The sequence below is a fragment of the Corvus cornix genome, chromosome 13 (genome assembly GCF_000738735.6).
Source record: "Corvus cornix cornix isolate S_Up_H32 chromosome 13, ASM73873v5, whole genome shotgun sequence".
Taxonomy (NCBI): Eukaryota; Metazoa; Chordata; class Aves; order Passeriformes; family Corvidae; genus Corvus; species Corvus cornix.
Genome location: NC_046343.1, coordinates 14,904,829 through 14,919,435, shown reverse-complemented (window position 1 = coordinate 14,919,435; position 14,607 = coordinate 14,904,829).

The window sequence follows — 14,607 nt, the reverse complement described above, 5'->3', positions numbered from 1 at the left end:
CATCCCCAGCCCAGAGGGGGCTCCTGGGGGCGAGGTGCAGGACAAACCTTTTCTCCTGGAGCCACTGTCCTGCCCTGCCCAGGGAGCTGCTGGGACCTGCCCAATGCCCGCCTCACCGTGGGGCATCCACCACTGAGGAGACACCCAGCATACCTGGGGCATGGATGAGTCTCTCTACGAGATGACCACTGGATGATACCTTCGTGTCTCCAGAGTTTCCAACCTGGCTCCTTGAGCGTGCCACCACACCTGCCTTGCTCCAAGGGCTCCTCCACGGCTTTCTGCGCAGGTCATGTCCTGGCCAACCACTTCTCAGGGTGGCATCTCCTGGGGGTGGCTGATGGAGGGTGGATCAAGACCTGACCATGAGCTGGGCTTAACCAAAAGGGATCATTTCCATGAGGTGCAGGGAAAAATGAATCCTCTGACCATGGGAGAGAACGGAAAGGGCTGTGGAGGAATGGCAAGGGAGAGGGTGGCACCCCGAGAGGCGGCGGTGGGAGGTCAGAAGGGTGAAGGTGCCACAAGGTGTGTTTAATTCCTGGAATGCCTTCAGCAAAGGACGCCCTGACAGCACAGCTCAGTTCCTCCCAGCTGTGCTTGTCTGCAACACAGCCATCCCTGCTTCCCCAAAATACTTGGGAGGGCTGGAGTAGGCCAACTCCACCACCCTCATCGATGCTGCAGGGAGCCTATTTTAAGCCTTGCTAACGTAGGAGGATTAAATTTGGCTGGCTGAGACACGTCCTGCTCCCAGCTGTCCCCCAGCCTCCCCTGAGGTTGGCAGCTCTGCCGCAGGCATGGCTCACGAGGCAGGAGGCTGCCCTGGACCTCCAGGGTCGGCTGCCCTACGCAAAAGGAACCCAAAACCGGGGCATCTCCCTGGATGCAGAGGCACTCAGCTCGGGCGGAGGGCAAAAACTCTTCCAGGCATTGGTGTCAACAGGTTGACCCACAGGAATGTGGTGGGAAGCACTGTGGGATGAGCTCTTGTGATGTGGATGGGTTTGAGGTGAGCTGCGGTCTCAGCCCCATGGTCCCCTCTCCAGCGTCCTTACCCGGAGGAGCTGAGTGATGGGGCAGCCCATGCCTTCTCCCCACCCTGGCATCTCCCTGCCTGCCAGGGATGCCTGTGCCCAGGGAGTCCTGTTGAGACCCACAGATCGATTTGCCCCTTCCCATGGGGCACACAGTCCTCTCCCTTGCCCCTGCTCCCCTGGACTCCCACAGATCCCCGTCAAGCTCATTGTTTTATTAATTGACAGAGCACTCATTGCTCGAGGTCTTGCCGAAGAACCTCATGGAAAATTGCGTGTTGCCTGCGTGGAATTCCCTGCCTGGCGCCAGCACTGTGTCTATTTAAGCGAGTGTCACACCCGGCCATCAAGGGCTGCATCACCAGCACGGGCTGCAGCCCAGGCAGCCCAGGGCAAACGTTTGGCCGGAGGAAATGAAGCAAGAGCTGATTTACACCTATTGGGATTGACCACCACTGACCTCCATCGCCGATTCCCGCTGCCACGGGGAGCATCACTCCACGGCTCTTCCTCCCTTTGCTCATTTGGAAGACGGGGGTAATAATCCCCATCACCTATTTGCGAGGCTGTTGTGAATTTTCATGAGCTCCCATCTGAACGGGGCTTTGAGCAGGAAAACTGCTGTATCAGCTCTAGGCAATGATAAACAATACTCAGCATTTACATATTCAAAGCACTTTGATTAACTCTTGGGGTTTAAGGACTTGAGTCGATTCCCACCCGACCGTAATGGCAGCTGGACGGGGCGAGGGGCGGCGCTGGGGGAGAGCTGGGGGGAGAGCTGGGGGGTTCACCCTGCCGGGCAGGGCCAGGAGAGCCCCACGACGAAGCCACGCAAAGCACCTCCTGCCTTAAATCCCTGCCTGGAACGGAGGAAAAATAAATCCGGCTGGTCCCCGCCTGCGGGAAGGGACAGATCCCGCCATGCGGAGCGGGTGCCGAGCGTGGAGTATCATCGGTTCTGCCGCAGAAGCTGTAACCAGGTGTTAAATAGCTGTGAAATGCTAACTTGATTCATGCAGGAGTTGACAAAAAAAAAAGGAATTTTTCTTTTCCTTTAAAAAACCCCATAAATTAGGGAATGATGGGCCCACGCCTGCCCTGAGGCACAGCGCCGTGACCTCCTCCCCAGACGCCTGCTAATTCCACGGGGGCAAAAAGCCGCGGAGACCAAACGCAGGAGCACGATTTCGCATTTTATTCAGCAGGTTATTTTTTTTTCTTACCAAGTCTCCACAATCTCCTGGATTTAAATGCCGCCGCCCCCCCCCCCCCCCCCCCCACCGCGCCCCTCCCCATGAGATGCTCAGCCCCCCGGGGTTCCTGCTGCCACGGGATCCTCCAGTATTATTATTGAAATCACTCTCAAACAAGAGCAAAACCTGGCGAAACTTTGGTGCCGCCCTCACCCAGCGACTTCAGATGCGGCAGCGGGGCCGGGGCTGCCTGCGCAGAGCAGGGGGTGTCCGTGCAGGACTGCCAGCTCCAGGGCTAAACCCCTTCCTGAGCGCTGCCGAGCCCGCCCCGTCAGCTCCTTCTGCCATTAATTAACGCCACTCTCGGAAAAAGTAGCTCTCCCCGCTCCAGCGTCGGGGGCCAGTCATCCCGCACCGCAGGATTCCGGCGTGTCCCCCAGCCCGAGGCACATGAGATGCTGCTGCCGTGTCCGACGCCGCCGTTGTACACCCAGCACCGTGTCCCTGGCCCTGAAAATCCGGCGCTGGCTGGGAAAGATAAAGGGCAGGGACACGGCCATCCCTGCGGGCGGCTGGAAGCGGTGAGCTGGGCTGCGCTGGCCGCCACGCATGAGCACTGCGAGGCCGCCGCTCTGGTTTCCTATATTAAAAAAGGTTTTCCTGCTGCTAGGAAGGAAACTTTGGGCACCGTCCCCTGTGCAGCAGCCTGGGAGTAGCAGCCGGAGCAAAGCCCTCGCCAGCTCCGGGAACGGCAGATGCTCGGAGCTGGTGGCGATGCGGGAAGCGTGGGGATCTGCGTGGGCACAGCCGCCTCGGCCCGTGTCCCAGCGCCGCTGGCCGCTCGTGGAGCTCTTTGGACCCAGTGGTGGGGACAACTGGACGGAGCTGGCCGTGGAGCGGGGCCAGTGGGAGGGACAGATCCAGCTCCAGAACTTGTGGGGAGAGACCGCAAGTGAGATGTCCCAGCTGCTCCCTTCAGCAGGAGGAAGGACCGGGAAGGGAGAAGGGGTGGCCCTGGGGTTGGGGTATGGGGCTGACCCCGCCTGTCCCCGTCCCGCCGGCTCACAAGGACACGGGGACGGGGCAGCATCCCCGGCAAAACTCCCGGAGTCCCGCGCGCCCGCCGCGGCCCCCCCGGCGGGTCCTCCCGGTGCTGGCAGAACACCCCGGGGACGGGCTCCTGCCTTCACCCCCTGCCCGGTCCGGCTCCCAGGGGGGCTGCGCATCCCCCGGGGGGCTGCGGGGCGGCGCGGAGCGGGGACACCGGGGTGCCGGTGCCGCGCCGGGGCCGTGCCGTGCGGTGCCGTGCGGTGCCGCCCGCGCCGCGATCGATCGGCATCGACCGTCCCCGCCGCGCTGCTCCAGTTTCCAGCCAATGTCGGGCGGCGGCGGCCCGGGGACCCGCCGGTGGCACCGCGCACCCGCCTGGCGCCGCCCGCGCCGCGCTGCCCCGAAGAGCCGGCCTGGACCGCGCCGGCCGCGGAGCCGCTCGGCCGGGGGGCGGCGGCGGGAGGGCACGGGCGGCCGGGCACCGGGGCGGGCACTGGGCAGGGCACCGGAGCGGGCACTGCCCGGGGAAAAGAGCCGGGCACTGGACCGGGCACTGAGCACGGTAACGGACCGGGCAAACAGCTGGGCACTGAGCAGGGCACCAGGCTGAGAAGTGGACCGGGCAAACAGCTGGGCACCAGACTGGGCACCGGACTGGGAACCAGACCAGGCAAACAACCAAGCAATGGACTGGGGAAGCAATGGGGCAAACAAGCAGGTACCAGGCAGGGCAAACAATCGTGCACTGAACTGGCACTGGACCAGGCACCAGACTGGGCAAACAACCAGACACTGGAGCAGATATGGAACCAAGCTCAGAACCAGGCACAGAACCAGGCAGTGAACCAGGGACCAGACTGGGCACTGGACTGAGCAAACAACTGGGCATGGAACCAGGCACAGAACTGGGCACTGTGCCAGGCACTGCTGCAGTGAGCACAGAACTGGGTACCAAACCAGGCAAAGCACTGGGCACCAGGCTGGGCCATGCCATAGTGGGCACTGACTGGGAACTGCTGCACTGGGCACTGCACCAGGCACCAAACTAGCACCAAACTGGGCAAAGAACCAGGCACTGCAGCAGGCAGTGCTGGCCTGGGCACCAAACCAGGCACCACATCAGGCAGAGCTATGATGACACTGAACCAGACACTGAACCAGGCACAAAACCACACTGGGCACCATTCTGGGCAGCACTGGAGCTGCACCCAATTGGGTATTGCCACACCAGGCACTGAATGAGGTCCTGAAGCAGGCGCAGTGTCAGTCAGCACCACACCAGCACCAAACTGGGCAGTGCCACGCAGGGCACGGGATGCTGTGCTGCAGTAGGGACTGTGCCGGGCTGTCCTGTCCCACAGCACGGCCTGGCACCAACACCCAACATCCCACACCACTGCTACCACACTGCGCCCAGCACCCCCAACAGCACCCAGCATGACACCAGGTACCCCTGCTGCCCCTCACATTTGCTCCCTGGGAAGGGGCACGTGTCCCTCCAGGACACCGACACTGCAGCCCCCTTGGGACCCCTGAGGGACACCCATCCAGCACTGCCACCCTGAGACCCTGTCCCTAAGGGTGCAAGTGCCACTCACTGCCCCACGGTTAACCAAGTGCAGCAGAAAGAGTCCTGGGCTGCCAGGAACCCCAGCAGAATCCCACCACCTGCAATGCCTTTGGGTTTTTGGGAAGAGGACCGGCCCATGGAGGTAGGGGCTTCTTTTGGCTTTATCCCAGCATGGCCAGGCTTGTGGTCCCCCAGGTGCCCGTGGGAGGGTGCCGTGGTGGCCGTGCAGCTGCAGGAGGAGTGACGGCTCGTGTTATTTCCGCAATAGTGCCGAAATGTGCCCAAACACTGCCTCCATTATCCGCTCCTGGGCTCTCTGCACAAGCGGGAGAGTGACCCTGGCGTGTTTTGAAACACAGCCCCTGCGCTAGGTACACAACCCGGCGGCTCTGCTTACCACGGAAACGCTCGGCCCCGCTGGATAGAGCAGCTTTTGATTGTGTGGGTGTCGCTCCCGGAACCCTCCCACTGCTGCCTCAACCGCTTCGCAACCGGCAACACACCGAGTGGAAAACAAGGCTGGCCAGAGCCTGGGTGAAATCTGCTGCTAAGGAAGGACCTGCTGGAGGAGCCACGCTCTGGCTGGCTGTTAAGGCAGTACTGATGATGTGGGGTTTTGATGCATTTGGGAAAAACCCCGGGAAAGGGAATTTTTAGGTGTCTAATGCTGTGGCATTGGGAACTTCAGAGCGTGGTTTTATAGAGCAGCGAGATACCACTCTCAGGCACATGGTGGGATTGCTGCAGTGTTCTGTACAGGGCCAGGAGCTGGACTCGATGGTCCTCGTGGATATTCCATGATTCTATGAGTAGTTGGAGGGACCAGGGGAACGAGAAGTGTTGGGAGCAGCAGGAAATGTGGAGGGCTGGGTGCTCCAGGATGGGTTAAGAGCTATGGAGTGTCTGTTCCCACCAGCACAGCCCTGGGCTGGCATCACTCATCTCATGGATGCCCTGTGCCACTCCTCAGGGCCAGCAGTGCCCCTCCAGTCCTGGGACAGGCTGCGGGGGCTGGCATACACTCACTGTCCATGCGGACCATGCCAACACCCTGGCAGCGTCAGGGGTCCTATGGATGATATTTTGGGTAATGCTGTGTGTGACCAGTCTGCTCAGCGAGGAGGCGTTGGGTGACAGCCAGAGCAAGCAGTGAGAGGGAGGGTCCCAAGGGCGGGTGAAAACACCCCGGACATGCCACTATCACACACACTGGGGCTGGGCAAGGTGAAGCCAGGAGCTCAGGGTGGCTTCAGGAGGTGACTCAGTTTCCCCACACGGACACGGGCGGTGAGGCCGATGGCAGTGGTGGCAGTGGTGCCGATGGTGGTGTGGTGGCCGTTGGGCTGGCAGCGGGCGGTTGCAGAGGCTTCCTGTTTCTGCAGGATCTGGCTGGCATTGTGCCGCACAGCGAGGGGGGCAGAGCCTCTTCTTGCACCTGCCCAGAGCATCTGCTAGGGAGAAAATCTCCATGGCAACTCTGCCGGCTCCTCCATCCCTGTTCCACGGGGGACAGGGCGCTCTGCCTCTGCCTGCCCCCACACAGCTGGGGTGTCCCCATGGTGGGGACGGGCCACTGGTGCCCTGGGCGATGGGCTCTGGGAAAGGATGGCTTTGCTGCAGGTCAGTCCCTTGCCGAGGGAGCCTGCTGATCCCTCCCCGTGGGGCTCCAGGCCTCAGACCACCAGTGATGGGCAGTGAGATCTGGGACTCCCCAAATTTAGGAGACGGTTTCCCACTTTGCTCCCAGTTTCAGAGAAGGAAGGTGATTTCCCATCTTCCCTGACACATCCCTTCAGGACACACTGAACCTCCCTGTGCCTCAGCGGGGGTTGAGACCTCTGCCCTTTCCAAAGTGGGGAGGGGGGAATTTTGGGGGAGGTGAAATGAGGTCCAGTGGGATGAGGGCTCCTGAGCCTGGAGCCAGCGGTGAGCCTGGGCATGGAGTGCAAACTCCACGCTGCTCATTTGGGCACCCTTCCCTGGACGGGGGCTGCTGACTGCCATCCTGAGCCCCAGCATCTCCCCTCGCCTCGTGCAGGTGCAGGCAAAGGGATGGAGCTGCTTTCTGGAGCACTGCCTGTCTGGTGTCCCTCGGGAAGCTGAGCAGTGGCAGTCCCTCAGCCCACGAACCCTGCTCACCCATCACCTTGCTCTGCCCTTGCTGCAGGGCTCTCGTGGAGACCCTGGCTCTGGACTCCTTGTGGGCTCTGGAAGGAGCCAAGAAGGAGGTGGAGAAGATTTTCAGTGAGACTGGAAAAGGGAGGGAAATGCAATGGGAAGCAGCACTTGTGAGGGCTATGGAGGCTCCTCACATCCTCTGGCCCTGCCATTTATATGGGCACTGAGGGAAATACTGTTGGGTTTCTTAAGGGCTGGAGTGACTCAGTCCCTGCAAACCTCTCCTGCTTCCAGGAGTGTCTGGGATGCTGGGAGACAACCCCACCTCTCCAAAGGCCACCAGTCCCACCAGTCCCTCCAGACAGCTGCCACCCCTGCAGCCCCAGCCTGGCTGGTGGTGCCTTCTCTCCTCCTTCCCCCTGAGCTCCAGAGGGCACCTGCTCCATTCCTGGCCTCACTGAGCTCCTTCTGAAATCAGGGCATTCAGGCAACCCCTCAGCTGCTGGAAACCCACAGTCTGCACTTTTAAAAGGGGAAAGGAAACTGCTGTGCCAAGGAATTGAATGAGGGGAGCCCAGCCCTTGTTCTCTGTGAGCGTAGGAGCATCCCAACTGCAGACAGATCCCTCAGCTGCAGCGGGATACCCTAAAATTTCATTTCTGCAGCCAGGATGCAGCCAGTTCCCACACCAAGAGGCAGCCTCTGACCCAGAGGGTTTCCAGAGGGAGGATAAAGAGTGGGACAACCCAAGGAATGGCCTCTCTGCTATATAAAGGTGGGAAACTGAGGCACGGGATGATTTAGGGACTCAGTCAAGCCATGTGTGACAGGATGCAGATGGCCCGAATCCCAGGCTCTTCTCTGAATTGCTGCTGAATTCTCCCAGAGGCAAAAAATAGCAATTTTTGATTGCCTCTGAAGCACCCGTTGAGGATGCTGAGCCCTCAGGAAGGAGGGAGCCGTTGGTGGAAAGGATCCCAGGGCACCAACTGGAGCGTAGGGAGATGGTCCAGGCTGGGGGAGCAGGGGACAGAGGTGATGAAAGGACAAGGGGGAACAGTTTCTAACTAAAAGACGAGAGCTTTAGAACGAATATTAGGAAGAAGTTCCTCCCTGTGAGGGTGGGGAGGCCCTGGCACAGGGTGCCCAGAGAAGCTGTGGCTGCCCCATCCTGGAAGTGGCCAAAGCCAGGTTGGATGGGAGCAAAACCAACACAAACTGGTTCTAGTGGAAGGTGTCCTTGTCTGTGGAACTGGATGACCTTTAAAGTCTCTTCCTTCCCAAACCATTCTGTAGTTCCATAGTGTCCTCCTCAGGACCATGTTGGAGATGGATATTTGGGATGGTCCATGAGCTGGAGTGAGTGTCTCCAGTGAGATCTCTGTGAATCATCTGCCAGTCCCTGTGCCCCTCCCCAGACTGGCCCAGGAGTGTGCGGTGGCCAAAGCAGCACCAAAGTGCCGCTCCTGGGATGAGGACCTGGCTGCCCTGGGAGCCATAAATCAGACCCACAGCCAAGGCATTGCTTGAAGGAAGCTGGCTTCCACCTCTGGTCAGTGATTGTCCCTCCTTGCTGGTGGGCTCAAGCTGGTTCCTGGAGACCAGGTGTGACTTCTCCTGGGTGCCTGTGGGACACATGCACTCTCAGCATGGCTTTGTCCCTACCCCAGCTTATGTGCCAGGTGGTGAAAGAGTTTGGCCTTTGCTGCTTGTTGAGAACTGCCCATGTGTGAAGATAAAACAGAGGGAATGTCACGTCCTGGCACTGCCGTCTCCAGGAGCGGCCAAGGGGGCTGGGACATGCTGGAGGTCAGCACGAGGAGCTCTGATGGGCTGAGCTTATCAACTTCACCCCTCTCAGATATCATCTGTGTGGTTTGTGTAGAGCAAAAGGATCCCAGAGGTGTCTGAACCCCAAACTGCCTTTTGGAGGATTGTGTCCTCCTGTCCCCCTGTGCCTGGACACCAGTGGATGTCCCCAGTAGGCTGTGGAGGGTCTCATCCTTGCCAGGTACTGGACTTTTCAGGTGGGTCTGAACTGGGGTAGAAGAGCCCTTGAAAGCGAGAGGTTCCATGAGCTGCCCCACGGCCGTGTGGCACTGGCACCTACGGGGTGCTCCCACTTGAGCTGTGCAGGGCTCTGGGCTGGGAGAAGCTTGGATGCTTGGGACCTGGGCAGAGGCTGGACAAAATGTGCTCATCACCCTGATTTGGACCGGAATCTGCTATTTCAGTCTCTGTGACCTAATGCTCTGTAGGTGCCTTTGAAAATAGCCGGAGGGCGGCTGCAGGGGCTGGGTTTCAGCAGCGATCCCGAACTTGAGCCGCGATGGAGCAGCACCACAGCCCCACAAAGCAGGGCAGTTCAGCAGAGACACCCCGAGGAACTGAATCTGCTGGATGTGGAGCGAGGCAAAACGTTTGATCTGGAGAATGCCAGAGCTCCAGGTCATTGCGGAACATGAGAACAGGAAAAGGTGGCAGAGTCCGAGGGGACGATGCTGAAGTCATCAGCGTTAAAAATGGCACCGAAATCAGCCTTTTCCTGTGAAATAATTTGGCTGGAATGAAATTGTTTTTCCTGATGGCAGCCAGCCCCTTTAGGGGTTAACTGCAGCCCTGCTGAGAGAACTGTAAAAGGTGTTTCCGAAATATTTCCACTGCCCCGTTGGTTTTATGGCCAGGAAAGGCAGGGCAGGCCTGCCTGGGCAGCGGGGCGCTGCCGAAACCCAGCTGCAGGATGGCCATGCAGATGGAAACCAGGCTTGGAAAAGCAAGCAGGGATTCCAGGCTGGACATTGGGAAAGTCACCCAAGGGTGAGGATGGATGCAGGAAGGGACCCCCCCATTGATACACCCCAAAACCACGGGGATGGTGAAAGTCCTCCCTGGCTTGGGGGACAGAGTTGATGGGGTCACTTCCACATTGGGTTATGGAGGGTCTGGAGAGCCTGTGGAAGGGATTGGGTTTTGGGGATTGGGCAGTCACATTCAGTCAGCCTAATCCCCCACTCTTGCCCAGTGCTGATGGCTGGGACCTTTGCAGGTCAGGACACAGGAGAGGATGGAGAGGCACCTCACCCTGCTGATGGTGGACCTCAGGGGCACAGCGGGTAGGGACACAGAGGTTTGCAGGTCTGAAGGCCACAGGAGACGCCATGATGCTGCCTGGCTCCATGTGCCCTGGGATATTTGACTTCATCCATGTGCCCTTGGATCAGGCTTGGACACAGGGAATCATGGAACCATTAAGGTTGGAAAAGCCCTCTAAGATCACTGAGTCCAACCATTAACCCAGCACTGCCAAGAGCACCACTAACCCGTGTCCCCAGCTGCCACATCCACTTGGCTTTTGAACATTTCCAGGGACAGTGATTCTACCACATCCCTAGGCAGCCTGTTCCAAGGCCTGACCACCCCTTCTGGGAAGAATTTTTCCCTAATATCCAATCTAAACCGCTCTGACACAACTTTAGGTCATTTCCTCTTGTCCTATTGCCAGCTGCCAGGGAGCAGAGCCTGACCCCCACCTGGCTGCACCCTCCTGTCAGGGAGTTGTGGAGAGGGAGACAGTCCCCCCTGAGCCTCCTTTTCTCCAGGCTGAACCCCCAGTTCCCTCAGCTGCTCCTCATCTTGTGCTCCAGACCTTTCCCCAGCTCCGTTCCCTTCTCTGGACATGCCCCAGCCCCCCAATGTCTTTCTTGTCATGAGTGGCCCAGAACTGAACAAGAACCTGAGGGACACAGAGGGTGCTGGTCATTGGTGTGCTGGACACCCCAAAACTCATCTCAGAAAGCCCATTGCATGGAGTGTGGCCAGCAGCAAGCTTTGCTTTGGCCCATGGTGAGCATCTCAGAGGTTCCCTCCTGCCTGATCCCTCCTTTCAGACACTCCCAGCACTGGTGCTCACACCAGCTCCCTCTGGCTCGTCTGTGCAAGTCTTGGCTCCCCTCTTCCCTCTGCTTCCAGGCCAGGTTTCCAAGTACTTTATGCTTAAGCTCAGGCCCAGATATTTGTGTCCAGGCTGCAGTAAAATAGCAGCAGCCAAGTCTGATTTGGGCAAAAAGTAGATTGAATTTCCTGACCTGCGCAGACAGGACATGAAACAGGAAAGTGGCCACCAAGTCACCTCTCCAAAGCATCCCTGTATTGGTGGGGGGCGCCTGGGCAGCCCAGCTGGGTTGGTGGCTGAGTGGGTTCTGATCACCTCTGTACCTGGGAAGGGGCAGCCCATGGTTAAGGATAAGTGAAGGAAAGGTGGTTTTTGCTGGGGTTTCTGTGGCCGTGTGTCACAGCTGGGCCCGGCTCGCAGCTGTGTGCAAGGGCAGCTGGCAGGAACCAACACTCGGTGGCCAAGCTGGCCTGGCCGAATTGAGGGGAATTTCTATTTTCACTCTGTGCCTTTTCTCACTCTCAGAAGTAATGAAATGCAGGAGCCAGCATTAATGCACCATTAAAACTGCAAATTTCAGCACGCAGCCATCAGGAAATGCAAATACTCGGCTCTACTGTCAGCGCTACCTCTGCCGTGACAGCGGAGGAAGGGGCTGGCACGTGGCTGACCTTTGCTACCAGGAAAAATCTCCAGTGATGCTCAGCTTCTGGCTCTTGTCTCCCTCCCCAACCCTTCATCCTCTCCCACCTACATCTGGGCTCACGCCCCAGCCAGCACTGAGGGGCACAGGGGGGAAGGGGTGGCACAAGGAAGTATTTGAGCTCGGCTGTGCCTGTCCATAGAGGGTCTCATGCTCCTACCTGAGGTTTGGGGTGCTCCCAGGGGGCTTGGGTTGGGGGGTGCGATGGGGAGGAGGCAAACTGTGCTGGGGCTGCTTTGTCTGTGCAGGGATGTGCCTGTCCCCAGGCCGCCGAGGGTGACAGCAGGAGGAAGAGGAAGAGAAAGGCTGCAAGAGCCCTTGCTGCAGCTGGCGAGCACTGCCTGTTCCACCTCGCAATTGTGCTGTGTGTCGCTGGCAGGGACCTGCTTTTCCATAAATTTGGGTGGAAGGGAGAGTTTGGCAGAGCCCTGGGCTGCAGGGAAGGATTTACAGCTGCTCTGGCTGCTCTGTGTTCTCCTTGCAGGGCTGGGGCTCCTGCAGAAATGCCCGGGAGGAGGAGGAGATGGAGGAGGGAACCCGTGCTGGCATCCATCCAGGGAACAGGGTCCCAGCCAGCGCTGGATCAGGGGAGCTGGAGGAGGCGGGATGAACAGGGACATCCTTGGCTCACCCATGGATCTACGGCAATCACGGGGCTGGGAAAGCTGGGGTAGGGGCAATGGGGGGACGCCCATGCTAGGCTGGAGGGGGGTGATTCTGTCCAGTATGGGCACAGCTAGGCACCGAGATTCCCAGCAGTGGGGAATTGGTGGGGAGACACCTTGTCCACCTCTGGAAAGGTGGTGGCATCTCCCAGTTCCAGCCTGGCCAAGTGCTGTGGGCCCCTGAGCATCTTGGGGCACATGGAGCATCTCAGCCTCTGGGGCACTTAGGGGCACTTGGAGCACCTCATCCTGTGGAGCATCTCAGGGCACCTGGAGCACCTTATCCCTTGGGGTTACCTAGGGCACCTCATCTCCTGGAGCATCTCAAGGCTCCTGGGCCACCTTCTTCCATGGAGTCCCTCAGGCAAGGCCACTGGCCACTGCCAGTCCCAGTGTTGAGCACCGTCCTCCTCGAGCAGGTTTGCTGACAAGTAACATCTTCCCACCACAGGTCATTGTCTCCTGCCTGGCTGGCAGCCTGGCAGGGGCCTCTGGGCAGTTCCTGCAGCTGGGGCAGTACACATCCATGTATCCCTCCTGGAAGACATCAAGCCCAGGAAGCATCTGGGCTGGGTCACGAGGATGAAAACATGCTCTGATAGCTCCAGTTTGCTCTGGGTTATCTGAGGTCATGAGCTGTGCTGCCCCAGAGTGCTGGGAAAAGACCATTTTCCTTCTTTCCACTGAAGTTCGAGTTTTCCAGGCAGCCTTAAGCAGCGCTGGAGCTTTCCCAGAGAAGCCTCGTGGCTCTTCATTCTTCCTGTCTCTCCTGCCTGCTCTCCTTAACTCAAAACAAGAGCCGCTTGAGGAGGGAGATGCATCCCAAGCGTCCCTCCTCTCTCCTTTGCGACGAGCACAAAATAGGTATCGGCCCCGTTTCCAGATGGAAACGTGAGGCCTGAGGATGGATAAAGAGTTTTCTAAGGCTTCGGAGCAAGGTGTGGACAGCGCTGAGAATAGCATCGCGAAATCTCAACTGCCAAGCCCTTAGCCTAACCAGAAGGTTATTCTTCTTCCCTTATGCTCATACATATCCATTAGGATGAGACCATATGTGTGAGATGTAGATGAATTTCTTTCCTCTTGACAAGTCCAGTTGGTCTTCCTAGGTAAGGAGATGGTGGTCTGTTCCCATCCAACTCCAGGCTGGCTCTTTGCCGCAATTTCTTGGGTTGTGTTTGCCCCGGAAGAAATGGAGCTACACGTCGGAGCTTCAGGCCTAGCTCTTCTCCACACGCCAGTTCTTTTGATGCCAGACGTCCCTGGGGGGCTGTGGAAGTATCCCCAGAGCGTGGGGAGTGTGGGGAAGCTTTCAGTGAAGGAGAGCAACCAGGTGGGATAGGGCAGGGGGAAGGGCTGCTGGCCCATCCCCAGCCAGGTCCCAGAGAGCTTCCTGGGGAGGAGGTGGCTTCTCTGATGGCAGGAGCAGCAGGTGAGTGCAGCCCTGCGCTCCTGCTCTTCAGCTGGCTGCACAGGGTGTCTCCCAGAAGACCTCGATGGGACCCTTGCACACCTCAGCTCACCCAAGAACTGGGTGCTGCCCTCGTAGCTGAACTCCGGCGTTGAACGGTCCCTTGAAGATTAAGTGAGGAGAGAGATCTTGGAGGTTTTAGGTGGTTACAGATGTGATGTGAGACACATCCAGTTGTTGCTCAGCCCCAAAGGTTCCTATCAGAACGGAGAGTGGCCTGGACATAACTGGTCCTTTTGACACATCACAAACCGTTGGAGGCTGCAGATCAGGGCAGGGCTGACACAGTGGATGGTGTTTAGGTGACCAAGGGGGGACAGCTCCTTACACCCACAGAGCCAGGTCTGTCAGCCCCTTCCATAGCATCGATCACGTGTTGCTGCTGACATCTGGTACAGGCAGAGGGGAAGGGGGTGGACTCTGGGCACCGCTCCAGCGTGTGAGAGCCAGGGGGTGACTTCTTCTCAGGATGGTGGAGCTGGGCAAAGGAGACCAGTCTGAACAGAGAAGGCAGCCTTTGAGAGTCACAGAATCACAGAATCAGAGGGCTGGAAAAGCCCTCTAGGAGCATCGAGTCCTGCCATTGACCCAACACCACTGTGTTCATCATGTCCCCAAGTGCCACATCCACATGTCTTGTGAGACGTCCAGGGATGGCGACTCCACCACTGCCCTGGGCAGCCTGTTCCAATGCCAAATTCCTTCCTGCAAGAAAGGATGGTTCACCTCCACAATGTCTTGGTCAAGGCTCAGCTGCAGCGGCACTGATGGGAAGAGGGGATGTGGAATGAAGGGAAATATGTCCAGGTGGGATCTCACAGGGGAGGGACCAACCACGTGCTTGTTCTCAGAGGCCTCATGACCACGGGAGGTGACAGGACATCACCTCCTCCTCCTGTGCCCAC